Source organism: Homalodisca vitripennis, chromosome X, assembly GCF_021130785.1.
Source record: "Homalodisca vitripennis isolate AUS2020 chromosome X, UT_GWSS_2.1, whole genome shotgun sequence".
NCBI lineage: Eukaryota > Metazoa > Arthropoda > Insecta > Hemiptera > Cicadellidae > Homalodisca > Homalodisca vitripennis.
In genome coordinates, this window is record NC_060215.1 from 8,997,755 (window position 1) to 9,013,476 (window position 15,722).

The 15,722-nt window shown below is 39.8% G+C and overlaps 1 protein-coding gene across 1 annotated transcript in view; it reads left to right on the forward strand.

The window, feature by feature from the left end:
- The window catches only part of LOC124368656 (uncharacterized protein CG3556), a 132,044-nt gene that overhangs the window by 1,637 nt on the left and 114,685 nt on the right, over nucleotides 1–15,722 (forward strand). The window lies entirely within an intron of this gene.

Genomic DNA, 15,722 nt, shown 5'->3' on the forward strand with positions numbered 1-15,722 from the left:
TTATTGTAATCCAACCGTAAAAAGTGTGTTTTCGATCCTAACCTTTTCTTGATTTAGGCCTACCTCGATTTTCTCCTAAGCTAAAGGAGATAGAGGTCTGGGACAGATTTTATACGATTTTTTAGCTCAATTTATATAAAACTTATCTAAATAAACTCAGTTAACTCCCTACACATTTCAGTGTTAGTTAATTTCAGGAGATGAATATCAGGATGAAATCTTTGACCCTGTATAACTTGTTAACGAAGCATTTCCGGACCCATGTTTACATGAAGTTTTTCATTATTTTGATGAGAGGAATAAGATTCTGCCATATAGCAGATCCCTCCTGAAACACTCTGTATAACTCGTGCAATTTTTAAACCTGTTACTCATTTCTCTCTTTGTAAATTAATTATTAAGCTTTTCAGTTAGTGAATGGTCATTCAAGTCAACATTGTAAATTACTAGTAATTACTGATGCTAACATTAAGACGATGCATCGATGTCTGGTTTGGTTATTTTCTATTTCAGTGATTTTACTTTAAGATAACTTTCCAGGAGATGAAAAATACCAAAGCGTTACTCTCACTGGACGAAGAATTGCAGGCAATAAGTATGGATATCGTGCAATCGTGTAATCAAGGCTAAGGTAAAACAACAGAAGTTAAAGTGTGATAAGTATGTATACGAGGTATGACTCAATGAAATTACTTTATTTTATTTAAAATATAATTTTTAAAAAATCGGTCATAGTTCGTATACAAGCTATAAAAATGTAATATTTTTGTCTTCAGCAGTTTTTTGTCAGTCTGGTTACAAAATTTCATAAAGAAGCTACTTTAAGTACCTTCAATTCCTCGTGGAGATACAGAAGTATTTCTCCATTCTTTAGCTGTGTAACAGTACTTGCACAATATTAAACTTGACCTTACAACAGACCAACAGCCGAAATGCTCTACAGGCACATATTATAGCAATCAATGAAAATAATCGGAAAATGGTCTTTTCCATGGCCAGTCTCAACATATGTTATCTGTATTGTAACATACTAAATCCACTATCCACCTTCAAAATTAAATACACCACTTTTTATATAGAGCTTTTTTAGAACGTCTTCCGAATAAACCCTGTTTACTGTTTATTATTGCACTAGCGAACGGTCCTTTCAATTTCTTCTTTAGAAGACCACACGGGGATTTGTATGCATGTGTACTACTCCATTGCTAGCACTCTTTATTTATCAGGTAACTGTATATGTCATGAATAAGAAACGGATGTAATTAAATACTTTCATTGAGATTTTGAGTTACCGTGGAATGCAGTTTTCTAGCCATCCATCTTAGCATATTTAGGGCCAAAAGCTAATGAAAATATATCGAACAGTATCGAATGAACAAACTAGAAAATTTCGTAGAAAAAATTTTATTATTTTTTTGGAAGTATATTTAGTAGTTTAAAGTATTATTTCAATTAAGTGTGGTAAGCTGTGTTTTATTCTGTACATTTAGTATTTATTAAATATTTTATTATTTAAAATGTGATTGACAGTGTCTTTCATTGTTATTACGTTCATGAACCAAAAATGCACATTTTGAAAGAATTAGATACAGTGAGAACTTAAAACTAGAAGATTCTCTTATAAGATTGTACTTTACAATCAGATTCCTCTTCCAATCAGGACGAACAACTTTTCTTTTTTGTGTGAAATATCACTTGTATCACACCAGTTTTAGTGTACGAAGCTAAATTATTTACTGAGTCCAACTTTTGGTTTTGCTTATTTATATAACCTATGTTGTGTTAATAACGTCTTCGTCTTTCTCATTTAGTTGTTCTTGCTTTATCAAGACGTCAAAAATAATATACAACCTGACGTAATCACAGTTACGTTTATTAATGTGTACCACTAAAATTAAACACCTCGAATTTACTGGCCGTCTCATGGCAACTCACCAGCGCAAATTAGTTAGTGCAGAAAAATGATTTTATAGATCCCCTAAAACAATGTTCTCACCTATATGACATACACTATTTGAAATATAATGTAAATATACTAAGAAGTAGTGAATACCTCTTTATCTCTGTGTAAATCCAAATCCAAAGTCAGGCGTTTTAGAGAGTGCGAACGTAGGCTCTCCCAATTTACCTTACATTAAATAAGAAGCTTTTAAATTTAGAAAACATAAAAGTGTCTATTTTGTAACGTTTGTCTTTAGTGGGGAGCGAAATTTTCGCTGATTTTGCTATCTACGGGGATAGTTACAGCTTCCTGAGTATTATTTAAGGGTCTAGATGGGTTTTAAAAGAAGGCGCCGGAATTCTAGTACTGCCTCACTCTTCGCTTCACTCTTCCATCCACACGAGTCATCTGCGATAATCGTACGATATTCGTACGATACAACCACTAAGTCCCTGATTAGTTCGGAGATGTACGGGGATGAACAACTCATTGAACTGGAAGAAGCTTCTTAAATCGGCTATTAACCGTCCTGTGCTTATTTTTCTTCCAAACCTTTGTTAGGAATCTGTCAAAATATTGATTGAAGGAAGACGCAAACTGTGGTACCAATTACGCCTATCCACTATCTGAGTGTACGCCAGACGCATAAATAATTTATTGACGTGTCTTTAGACGGTACACATCGGTTGTATCCTGATTTTCCGTGATTAACCTCCTCAGACCCTTCATTCTCAAACTAGGATATCTATAATCCAAGCAAAACAAGAATAATGAAATGCTACCAAGCAATCAGGCATCTCCACCATCAATGGCATTAACGCACTGACGTTTTTAGATCTTTTAAGAAGGAATTTCAAATTTGTTCTGTAGTGCCGTCGGTTACACGGTATGTGTTATACCCTACTTTGGAATCGATTTTAAAGAGACCTGTGTACTTCAGAGATAATTTCGTGGCAAAGGTGTTTGCAGCTGAATAAAGGACGTCATATTTTAAAGACCTGTATCGCCTACATTATAAGTTACTTCTCGCCGTCTCAAAATTTGCTCTGGCTTGATTACTAAAAGCTGACTTTAGGTTCTGGTGACACCTCTGGTATAGCTGATTAATTTGATTGTATCTTTCTTTGTGGACTTCGACTGTTGAAAAGTGTCGTTTATCACTCACTTCTTGAAAGCAAAACCCAGATGGGAATTTCGGTGGTTTCAGCTCTTGACCAAAGTTTAGTATCGCGGGAGTGAACATTGTACTGTCATGTACTACCGTGTTCATGGCGTACCTGAACTCGGAAATGTTTACATCCCACTCTCGATGGTCGCTCTTAATGTATTAGGCGACCATCGTCCCAAAGCACACGATTATACCTTTCTACATACTTTCACCAATGTGAAAACGGAGCAGGATAGTTTACTTTGATTTCCCATTCCTCTGCTAGTTCCTTTAAAATCTTCGAAGTGAATTGTGTTCCATTGCAACTATAAGCACCTCAGTTGATCCATATTCATGTAATTTTAATGCCTTAAATTAATTTCATGCTTGACGAGCATCCGCGAGTAGTATAGGTAGGCTACTACAAATAATTGTGTAGGTATAGCATGGGTAATATTTCTACCAATTTGCTAAAACAATCTTAAAGCATGACCACCCAAGTATTATCTCTTTATAATATAGGTAACGGCACAATAAAATCTGCCGAAACAGAGAATCAAGGACCATTGGGTCGTCTAAAATTCATCATCCTGATAGGGTTCTTTTGTTCACCCTTCAACTTCTATAGCGTTTCATAAGAAGCGACATGTTGTCGTACTTTTTGCCACCATATCGGCCAGTAATGTATTTACTTGGCAGCCTTCCCGTAGCCGATGTTCTAGTAGTCTGATGTTCTAGTAGTCTCCTCATCGTGAGTCTTCTCAAGTACCCGGGGTTTCTCCACATCCTGAACATACATTATCCAATCTAAATCCTCTGCCGCCCCTCTCCTGGGCCTCTGTATGAAATATATTTGTAAAGTTTTCCTTGCCTTATCGCATGTCGATGGAAACCACGGGAGTTTCCTTACTTTTACATATTATATGTTTCGATACCACAAAGTCGGGAGATCGTCGATGTGAGTGAAATTCCCTTCTTGTACTGAGCTTACTACGACATTTAAATAACGATTGTTAACTTCGTCGTTTCAAGTTGGTCGAGCATTCTGGTGTAGAGAATTTCTTGAAAGAGCAACGGTAACTATATTTAAAGTCCTCTCTTGATATTTGACTGAAAAATCGTGTTGCTGCAGTTTAAGGTTCCAATGAGCCAAACGATCCGTTGGTTGATGAATTTTCATCATCGGAGGCTTCTTATATTCCTCGGAGTTAAAAAGTCCAAAGATAGAAGACACGTTATCTGGTTCTGAGGATACACCTTAGTGGCTAATAACATGGCCCAAATATTTGTGCCTGGAAAAATATATACTTTTCAGAATTAATTTTTAGTCCCGTTGGACGAAGGCGTTGAAAATATTGTCTCAGGGATTATAAGTGTTCTTTGAAATTCCAGTTCTGGATCGATTTCAAATGTGGCTATGGGGCGACCTTCCTTTGTTAATCCCACCTGCTAATATTCAGAGTTTTAATCCAAGCGTAAAATAAATTTAGCTTCCTTCATGTTTTCAAGAATATAAATTATTTGGGGCCACGGATAAGCGTCTTTAGCTTTACGCGTTGACTTTTTGGAAGTCCACAGAAAAACTAAATTTTCTGGAGGGTTTCTTCAGAAACATAACTAGAGGACTCCAATGCCTATTTGATTTTTCAATGTTTCCGTCACCAACATGTAATCAACTTCATCATTATTCTTTAGTTTGATCACACGTTATTCCATGTTCTCAAACTCAGCAAACTCATTGCTCAAGCACTCTCTGAATTCCTGTTATTTCCCTTCGTTCAACGTGATAGTAGCATCGCTGTACCATCGCAGTTATTTCTACAATTTCACAATGTACTGAGAACCATTCTCTTTTTTTAGATTCCATTAGTTTTAACAGGCCTATACATCCGTGCCCAAAATAATTGAGTAAGACATGAAAAAATAAGTAGATTAAAAGTGTGCAGCTCGTTTTCTATACTTCTTTAAAATAATTTCCCTCTTGGTAAAAATCTTTCTTGGTACTTTAGTTTTTGCCCCATCGGCCATTTGGAACCTTTTCCTAATTAGCATTTCATATGTAGCATGGTTCATGGGAGAGACCATCACCCGATTGGTATATTCTATGACACACTATCATTCCATTTAAAAATATGGGCACCTAAGGTCTCATGTCTTTACAAAGAACTCCACCTGGAACGATTGTCGTGAATTAACCTAAGTATTTTACCCATTGTTGGCATCCAGTATTGGTTGTTAAATTCGTTATCTTGGCTCCAGGTGACCCCATTCGTCTGAGCTATTACACCGTTTCCCAAGTTGCATTTTCAATAGTTTTAAATTCAGATTCATATTATGTATCAGCTATTAAGTAAAACAAGTTACAATAAGCTTCTTTTAGTTAATACAGCTAATTCATAATATTTAAACAACAATAAATTGTACATTAAAACTCTTAGATCACAGTTAAAATATCCTTCAGTGGTATAAACAATTGTCTCCTTATCCAACTACATATCACACTTTTGTATTTAGTACTAGGTTTTTAGTTGCCTTATTAATTATAATATTAATTAATTGCCTCACGTTTAATGGAAACTTGTTAAAAAATAAATATTATTGGAAATTACAACTATTATGAGTCTTGTCCAACCTAATATTTGGAGTCACTGAATTAAGGTGTTTTATGGTTTCACGATTATGATAAAAACAGTGGTTATTAAAAATACAGAAATTTTCTTTAACATGTAGAGTAGCGTTGTCTCATGGTCATGATCGCCACATGTGATTGTTATACTAGGAGGCATCAATGCCACAAGTCCTTACCAATGCTCCCAGTGGAGAGCGGCGTTGTCTCATGGTCATGATCGCCACATGTGATTGTTATACTAGGAGGCATCAATGCCACAAGTCCTTACCACTGCTCTCAGCGGAGAGCGGCGTTGTCTCATGGTCATGATCGCCACATGTGATTGTTATACTAGGAGGCATCAATGCCACAAGTCCTTACCAATGCTCCCAGTGGAGAGCGGCGTTGTCTCATGGTCATGATCGCCACATGTGATTGTTATACTAGGAGGCATCAATGCCACAAGTCCTTACCACTACTCTCAGTGGAGAGCGGCGTTGTCTCATGGCCATGATCGCCACATGTGATTGTTATACTAGGAGGCATCAATGCCACAAGTCCTTACCACTGCTCTCAGCTGAGAGCGGCGTTGTCTCATGGTCATGATCGCCACATGTGATTGTTATACTAGGAGGCATCAATGCCACAAGTCCTTACCACTGCTCTCAGCTGAGAGCGGCGTTGTCTCATGGTCATGATCGCCACACGTGATTGTTATACTAGGAGGTACCGATGCCACAAGTCCTTACCACTGCTCTCAGCGGAGAGCGGCGTTTCTCATGGTCATGATCGCCACATGTGATTGTTATACTAGGGGGCATCAATGCCACAAGTCCTTACCAATGCTCCCAGTGGAGAGCGGCGTTGTCTCATGGTCATGATCGCCACATGTGATTGTTATACTAGGAGGCATCAATGCCACAAGTCCTTACCACTGCTCTCAGCTGAGAGCGGCGTTGTCTCATGGTCATGATCGCCACATGTGATTGTTATACTAGGAGGCATCAATGCCACAAGTCCTTACCACTGCTCTCAGCGGAGAGCGGCGTTGTCTCATGGTCATGATCGCCACATGTGATTGTTATACTAGGAGGCATCAATGCCACAAGTCCTTACCAATGCTCCCAGTGGAGAGCGGCGTTGTCTCATAGTCATGATCGCCACATGTGATTGTTATACTAGGAGGCATCAATGCCACAAGTCCTTACCACTACTCTCAGTGGAGAGCGGCGTTGTCTCATGGCCATGATCGCCACATGTGATTGTTATACTAGGAGGCATCAATGCCACAAGTCCTTACCACTGCTCTCAGCTGAGAGCGGCGTTGTCTCATGGTCATGATCGCCACATGTGATTGTTATACTAGGAGGCATCAATGCCACAAGTCCTTACCACTGCTCTCAGCTGAGAGCGGCGTTGTCTCATGGTCATGATCGCCACACGTGATTGTTATACTAGGAGGTACCGATGCCACAAGTCCTTACCACTGCTCTCAGCGGAGAGCGGCGTTTCTCATGGTCATGATCGCCACATGTGATTGTTATACTAGGGGGCATCAATGCCACAAGTCCTTACCAATGCTCCCAGTGGAGAGCGGCGTTGTCTCATGGTCATGATCGCCACATGTGATTGTTATACTAGGAGGCATCAATGCCACAAGTCCTTACCACTGCTCTCAGCTGAGAGCGGCGTTGTCTCATGGTCATGATCGCCACATGTGATTGTTATACTAGGAGGCATCAATGCCACAAGTCCTTACCACTGCTCTCAGCGGAGAGCGGCGTTGTCTCATGGTCATGATCGCCACATGTGTTTGATTGTTCTTACTAGGAAATTCCTAGTTTTTTAGGTCCTTACCAAATGCTCCAGCGGAGAGAACACGTTGTCTCATGGTCATGATCGCCACATGTGATTGTTATACTAGGAGGCATCAATGCCACAAGTCCTTACCACTGCTCTCAGCGGAGAGCGGCGTTGTCTCATGGTCATGATCGCCACATGTGATTGTTATACTAGGAGGCATCAATGCCACAAGTCCTTACCACTGCTCTCAGCGGAGAGCGGCGTTGTCTCATGGTCATGATCGCCACATGTGATTGTTATACTAGGAGGCATCAATGCCACAAGTCCTTACCAATGCTCCCAGTGGAGAGCGGCGTTGTCTCATGGTCATGATCGCCACATGTGATTGTTATACTAGGAGGCATCAATGCCACAAGTCCTTACCACTGCTCTCAGCTGAGAGCGGCGTTGTCTCATGGTCATGATCGCCACATGTGATTGTTATACTAGGAGGCATCAATGCCACAAGTCCTTACCACTGCTCTCAGCTGAGAGCGGCGTTGTCTCATGGTCATGATCGCCACATGTGATTGTTATAGTAGGAGGTACCGATGCCATAAGTCCTTACCTCTGTTCCAAGCTGAGAGCGGCGTTGTCTTTCTTGATCGGCACATGTGTTTGCATCATTGTTCTTACTGAAATTCCTAGTTCTTTAGGTCTTACAAATTAAAACAAAAAGAACACGTGATTTTATATACAATCAGTAGTCATGATCGCCACATGTGATTGTTATACTAGGAGGCATCAATGCCACAAGTCCTTACCACTGCTCTCAGCTGAGAGCGGCGTTGTCTCATGGTCATGATCGCCACATGTGATTGTTATACTAGGAGGCATCAATGCAACAAGTCCTTACCACTGCTCTCAGCGGAGAGCGGCGTTGTCTCATGGTCATGATCGCCACATGTGATTGTTATACTAGGAGGCATCAATGCCACAAGTCCTTACCAATGCTCCCAGTGGAGAGCGGCGTTGTCTCATGGTCATGATCGCCACATGTGATTGTTATACTAGGAGGCATCAATGCCACAAGTCCTTACCACTGCTCTCAGTGGAGAGCGGCGTTGTCTCATGGTCATGATCGCCACATGTGATTGTTATACTAGGAGGCATCAATGCCACAAGTCCTTACCACTGCTCTCAGCTGAGAGCGGCGTTGTCTCATGGTCATGATCGCCACATGTGATTGTTATACTAGGAGGCATCAATGCCACAAGTCCTTACCACTGCTCTCAGCTGAGAGCGGCGTTGTCTCATGGTCATGATCGCCACATGTGATTGTTATACTAGGAGGCATCAATGCCACAAGTCCTTACCACTGCTCTCAGCTGGAGAGCGGCGTTGTCTCATGGTCATGATCGCCACATGTGATTGTTTTATACTAGGAGGCATCAATGCCACAAGTCCTTACCACTGCTCTCAGCTGGAGAGCGGCGTTGTCTCATGGTCATGATCGCCACATGTGATTGTTATACTGCTATGGCATGTCATGATCGCCACATGTGATTGTTATACTAGGAGCATCAATGCCACTCCTACCAACTCCAGAGCGGCGAGCGGCGTTGTCTCATGGTCATGATCGCCACATGTGATTGTTATACTAGGAGGCATCAATGCCACAAGTCCTTACCACTGCTCTCAGCTGAGAGCGGCGTTGTCTCATGGTCATGATCGCCACATGTGATTGTTATACTAGGAGGCATCAATGCCACAAGTCCTTACCACTGCTATTAGCTGAGAGCGGCGTTGTCTCATGGTCATGATCGCCACATGTGATTGTTATACTAGGAGGCATCAATGCCACAAGTCCTTACCACTGCTCTCAGCTGGGAGCGGCGTTGTCTCATGGTCATGATCGCCACATGTGATTGTTATACTAGGAGGCATCAATGCCACAAGTCCTTACCAATGCTCCCAGTGGAGAGCGGCGTTGTCTCATGGTCATGATCGCCACATGTGATTGTTATACTAGGAGGCATCAATGCCACAAGTCCTTACCACAGCTCTCAGCGGAGAGCGGCGTTGTCTCATGGTCATGATCGCCACATGTGATTGTTATACTAGGAGGCATCAATGCCACAAGTCCTTACCACTGCTCTCAGCGGAGAGCGGCGTTTCTCATGGTCATGATCGCCACATGTGATTGTTATACTAGGAGGCATCAATGCCACAAGTTCTTACCAATGCTCCCAGTGGAGAGCGGCGTTGTCTCATGGTCATGATCGCCACATGTGATTGTTATACTAAGAGGCATCAATGCCACAAGTCCTTACCACTGCTCTCAGCGGAGAGCGGCGTTTCTCATGGTCATGATCGCCACATGTGATTGTTATACTAGGAGGCATCAATGCCACAAGTCCTTACCAATGCTCCCAGTGGAGAGCGGCGTTGTCTCATGGTCATGATCGCCACATGTGATTGTTATACTAGGAGGCATCAATGCCACAAGTCCTTACCACGTGCTCTCAGTGGAGAGCGGCGTTGTCTCATGGCCATGATCGCCACATGTGATTGTTATACTAGGAGGCATCAATGCCACAAGTCCTTACCAATGCTCCCAGTGGAAAGCGGCGTTGTCTCATGGTCATGATCGCCGCATGTGATTGTTATACTAGGAGGTACCGATGCCATAAGTCCTTACCACTGCTCTTAGCTGAGAGCGGCGTTGTCTCATGGTCATGATCGCCACATGTGATTGTTATACTAGGAGGCATCAATGCCACAATTCCTTACCACAGCTCTCAGCGGAGAGCGGCGTTGTCTCATGGTCATGATCGCCACATGTGATTGTTATACTAAGAGGCATCAATGCCACAAGTCCTTACCACTGCTCTCAGCGGAGAGCGGCGTTTCTCATGGTCATGATCGCCACATGTGATTGTTATACTAGGAGGCATCAATGCCACAAGTTCTTACCAATGCTCCCAGTGGAGAGCGGCGTTGTCTCATGGTCATGATCGCCACATGTGATTGTTATACTAGGAGGTACCGATGCCATAAGTCCTTACCACTGCTCTTAGCTGAGAGCGGCGTTGTCTCATGGTCATGATCGCCACATGTGATTGTTATACTAGGAGGCATCAATGCCACAAGTCCTTACCACAGCTCTCAGCGGAGAGCGGCGTTGTCTTATGGTCATGATCGCCACATGTGATTGTTATACTAGGAGGCATCAATGCCACAAGTCCTTACCACTGCTCTCAGCGGAGAGCGGCGTTTCTCATGGTCATGATCGCCACATGTGATTGTTATACTAGGAGGCATCAATGCCACAAGTTCTTACCAATGCTCCCAGTAGAGAGCGGCGTTGTCTCATGGTCATGATCGCCACATGTGATTGTTATACTAGGAGGCATCAATGCCACAAGTCCTTACCACTGCTCTCAGCGGAGAGCGGCGTTTCTCATGGTCATGATCGCCACATGTGATTGTTATACTAGGAGGCATCAATGCCACAAGTCCTTACCAATGCTCCCAGTGGAGAGCGGCGTTGTCTCATGGTCATGATCGCCACATGTGATTGTTATACTAGGAGGCATCAATGCCACAAGTCCTTACCACTGCTCTCAGCTGAGAGCGGCGTTGTCTCATGGTCATGATCGTTAAATGTGGTTGTTATAGTAGGAGGTACCGATGCCATAAGTCCTTACCTCTGTTCCAAGCTGAGAGCGGCGTTGTCTTTCTTGATCGGCACATGTGTTTGCATCATTGTTCTTACTGAAATTCCTAGTTTTTTAGGTCTTACAAATTAAAACAAAAAGAACACGTGATTTTATATACAATCAGTATGCTTTGATCTCTTTCGGTGCAAACAATATTCCTTTTTTACTTCTTAATCAATTTTTTCAATTCATGCACTAATGCAAAGAGTGGTAAACATTTGAATATGTCTGGCAAAACATTGTGTATTAAAGTGTCTAAATGGATGATTAATATGTTTGCGAGGTCAATGAGTAGTTGCTCAAATAACTCACATGCTCTGCTAACTCGGGTTCATACTCGTACACAAAGTCCTGATTTAGCACCTCCTGGATATAGCACCCCCTCGCTCGTTACGTCGATATGACGTCACGAAAGAGGGAGTTAAATCAGCGCAGTAGCCATGTTCATGCCCTGAATAAGCACCCCCTTATAATATTGGTGAGGGGGGGGTCTTATTTAGCGCCTTGACCGTGTCCTTGCCCTGATTTTGCACCACGTCGATTCTATTTGATGATCACGGTGTCACTTTAATTTTACTGTTTTACTCTTTTTTTATTCCTTCTGCTACTGTAACTATTCCGTGCCATAATGTACAAGAATCTTAATTATGGGTACCTCACGAGCATATATTCACAATTTTGTTCATTAAATTGAATTTTAAAGCAATGTTTAACTAATATTTATACTACACTATACATTGACGTTGCTGTCTACAATAAACTACTTTCTCTCGAATGCTTGGTATTTCCCGTTTCATTGGAAACTCTGAGATCATGATATATTCTTCATTTTTCTCCACAAACAGATTAATTTGGACTATCGCGAGATCTTTAAAATAAGAATAGCCACATCGGTGAAGCCGTTATTACCAACTTTTTTGTACTTTCGGATATTGAAAAGATATATGCTGCTAAACATTATTCTGCCAATTAACTCGTTTTATTAGTTACACACCATTTTTACAGATAAGATTTAACATGTTAAATGTTTTTATAAAAAACGAATGAATCATAATAAACAACTTAAATCGAAATACGAAATACAGAGGTGTAATTGCCCTAGTTAATCGAGAAATTGAAACATAGAATTGCATTAATTAATAAAAAAATATGTTTATTTAATTTGAATACATATAATTTCAGAAATAGAATACAAATTTGTTCATAAAACCTTTAGCCTCATTGTTTTAGCGTGAGTACGAACATTGGTTCTCTGCTTACAGTTTATTACTTAGGAATATACTTTATATACCTCCTCGAAACACAGTGTTCTATTTTTATATCATTAATGATGGAAAATATTCGGAAAGAGGTTATGCTTTATTACATTTGTGTTAAACACTTTGGTTGCTTCATTCCAACAGTAATGCATAGTCTTAAATGTACCAAATAACTGGGAAATATTGAAACTTAGGGGTGCTAATTCAGTGCCTCAGAATTAACACCGCTCCGGCGTGACGTCAGAGCCCGGGGGTGCTAAGGCAGCGTCCCCATAAAATCCTCTAACTGTCATCTTTTTGAATGGATAATTTGTAGCAGTCTTAACATAGTTTTCATCGCTAGTTGTGCATTATTGAACGTTATAATTTATTTTTATAAGATTATGGAGCAAGTGGTAGATCCTTGTAAAATTCTTGTATATTTGTTAGATATTCTTGATCAACCTCAAGAATATACCCATAAGATTCATCACCAGTAAGTTGCAAAATTATTTCTCCCTTTCTTCAATTGTATAAGTTTTCGGATTCATCTAGTTTTTATCATCATAATGTAAACTTTGTGAAAGTACCAAACAATAGAGAATATTCGCATCAATATACAATAAGAAATTTTCTGTTTTTATTTAATCAATATCCTTTAAATGTGTATTGTTTGCTTTCGCATATATCTTGGCGTTGAACAGTTCCACCTCTAATCCCTTATTCAATAATTAAATACATACTGTAATCATGAATCCATTGTAACTCTATTTTGGTTAATTTAACATTACATCCCAAAATTAATTTAATGTCTTTCTTAATTACATCATATGCTAAAAATGGTTTCTGAAATGACAGCAACATAAAAAATCGCATTTGTAACGACATTTTTTTTTTTTTTTTTTTTTTTTTTTTTTTTTTTTTTTTTTTTGAGGGAGAGGCAGGAAAAATGCAATTACGCACACAGGTGGCCAGCCTGTAGTGTGGGGGACTCCCCTAAAAACGGGTTTACCCACTAAAAAACCTCCTCTACTCTTTAGGATTCTAACCTGGGATTGTTTATCACATTACTTCAGGCTAGGCCTAAATTTGGCTTAAGCCCGTGGGGCTCGCTCCTTATCCAGCCGCTCGGTCGGTCAAGGGATCTGGGCCACTTCGCGGTCCAGATCGGGTCTCTTTTTCCAGGAGGATGCCCCGGACGAACTGTGACAAACAATCCCAGTTCCCCTCATCCTCCATTATCTTTTCGCAGACCGTATCCACCGAAAAAACCCCGAGTTTTCTTGTGGCCTCCAGGCGGGGCCTTTCCCAACGCGGACAGCGGAAGAAGGTGTGTTCCGCGTCGTCGGGAACGCCCGGGCAGTAGATGCAATCCGGTGAATCGGTCTTGCCCATCCGGTTCAGGTACGACTTGAAATAGCCGTGACCTGTCAGGAACTGCGTGAGGTAGTAATCCACCTCGCCATGCCGCCTTTCGACCCATGGTTGAACCTGCTCGATGAGTCGCGCAGTCCATCGTCCTCGGGTTTCGTGCTCCCAGCTGTGTTGCCACTGCTGGAAGGTTCGGGCACGCTCTTCGGATCTTGCTGCGTCCTTGCCGATCTCGCCTTGTCTCTGATAAATCGCCTTCCTCTCCCCTGCCAAGAGCTTGACAGGGATGACTCCGGCAACCACCAGGACGGCAGGCTCGGATACTGTCCGATAGGCGGAACACACCCGGAGCGCAGCTTGACGCTGAACCCGGGCGAGTCGCAACCTATAACATTCCTTGGTAAGAGCGTCTGCCCACACACCTCTGCCCCATAAAGGAGTACGGACTGGACTGCGGACATCAATAACCGTCTTTTGCTGGACCGAGGACCCCCAACATTGGCCATCAGCTTACTAAGATAAGAGACCACCTTATGTAACGACATTATGAAAATCAATATTTATAATTATACCATTCTTTGAACCAGAAATATTTGTCTAACTTTCCGTTGTATCAATAACCTAAATTGGTCTTTTTCTATCAATCTTTTGATATCGTAATACATTTACATATTTTTGAAGTAAACTTTCTTAAAGTATTAATACATCTGATACATAGTTTTAAAAAGACCTTCGAAAGTGTTTAAATTTAGTAATTAAACTGTACCACAAGAACCATTAAATTTAGCCTATAATTTTAATATATTTTACAGTAAAACTATCGAATTTTGAAGAATCTGTTCTTGATTATTTCGTTTATCTGTTTATAAACAAATGATAACTAATTTAGGGTGGAATATATTTCCATAAATATTAATAATATCGAAGGAAGAAGTTGTTACAGAAATCGTTATTATAATCGTTAATCGTTGTTTATAATCAATCGTTGAAACTCTAATAAACAAATTCTTTAATTGTTATTTTTTCATCAACTGGCATATCATTTCCAGTTTTTGTTTTAAATATCGCATTATCATCTTCAGCTCTTATCAAAATAATGTAAAATCCACCTTAATTTATTGCAAAATTTAGCCTACTACATTTTCAAAGATTTCAAATCTAAAATGAGATAAATTTCCAACCGCTTCAAATTTTAAAAATTTATAAGTCAAATCCATTTCCAGTTTGAGAAATAAGATGACTCATAAAATAACAAATGGTTATTTTAATTGTACTTAATTGACCACAACTTTTAATTTCTTCTATTAATTTATTATGTGTTATACTTAAATAAAAAAATAAAAACTGTATGATTGTATCAATAAATCTGACTTAATTTATTGACCATTTTATTGGTTAAAGTTCCACAAATATAAAATTTAAATTTCCATAAGCAAAAATTATTTCTAAAGTCAATATTAAAATACGTTTTATATTTGGTTTATTAAAATGTTGTTTACTAATTAGATGTTTAAAATATGCTCTCTCAATATCGCTCGAATACTTTTTGTAATCCATAATTTGTTTATAACAAATTTCAAAGCCGGTTTTAAGGTTTGTAAAAAATATAAATGTTTAAATATTTTAAAAGAGTCTATTTAACAACCCTTGAATTCAATATAAGTTTTTATAATAGAAGATATCAATTTCAATATAATTATACAATGTGATAAACATTCTAAATATTACATTTATTATTTATAAACTTCATCATATTCAGGATTTTCTTTGTAGAATTTTGCAATTCAGCTACATATCTAAGATAACATAAAATAACATTTGTGTAAGATAATCACCAAGATATATTTATAATACACAATTGAATCTTTAAATTCTTCCATAAATTCTAGGCTTAAGAATTGATATTGAAAAT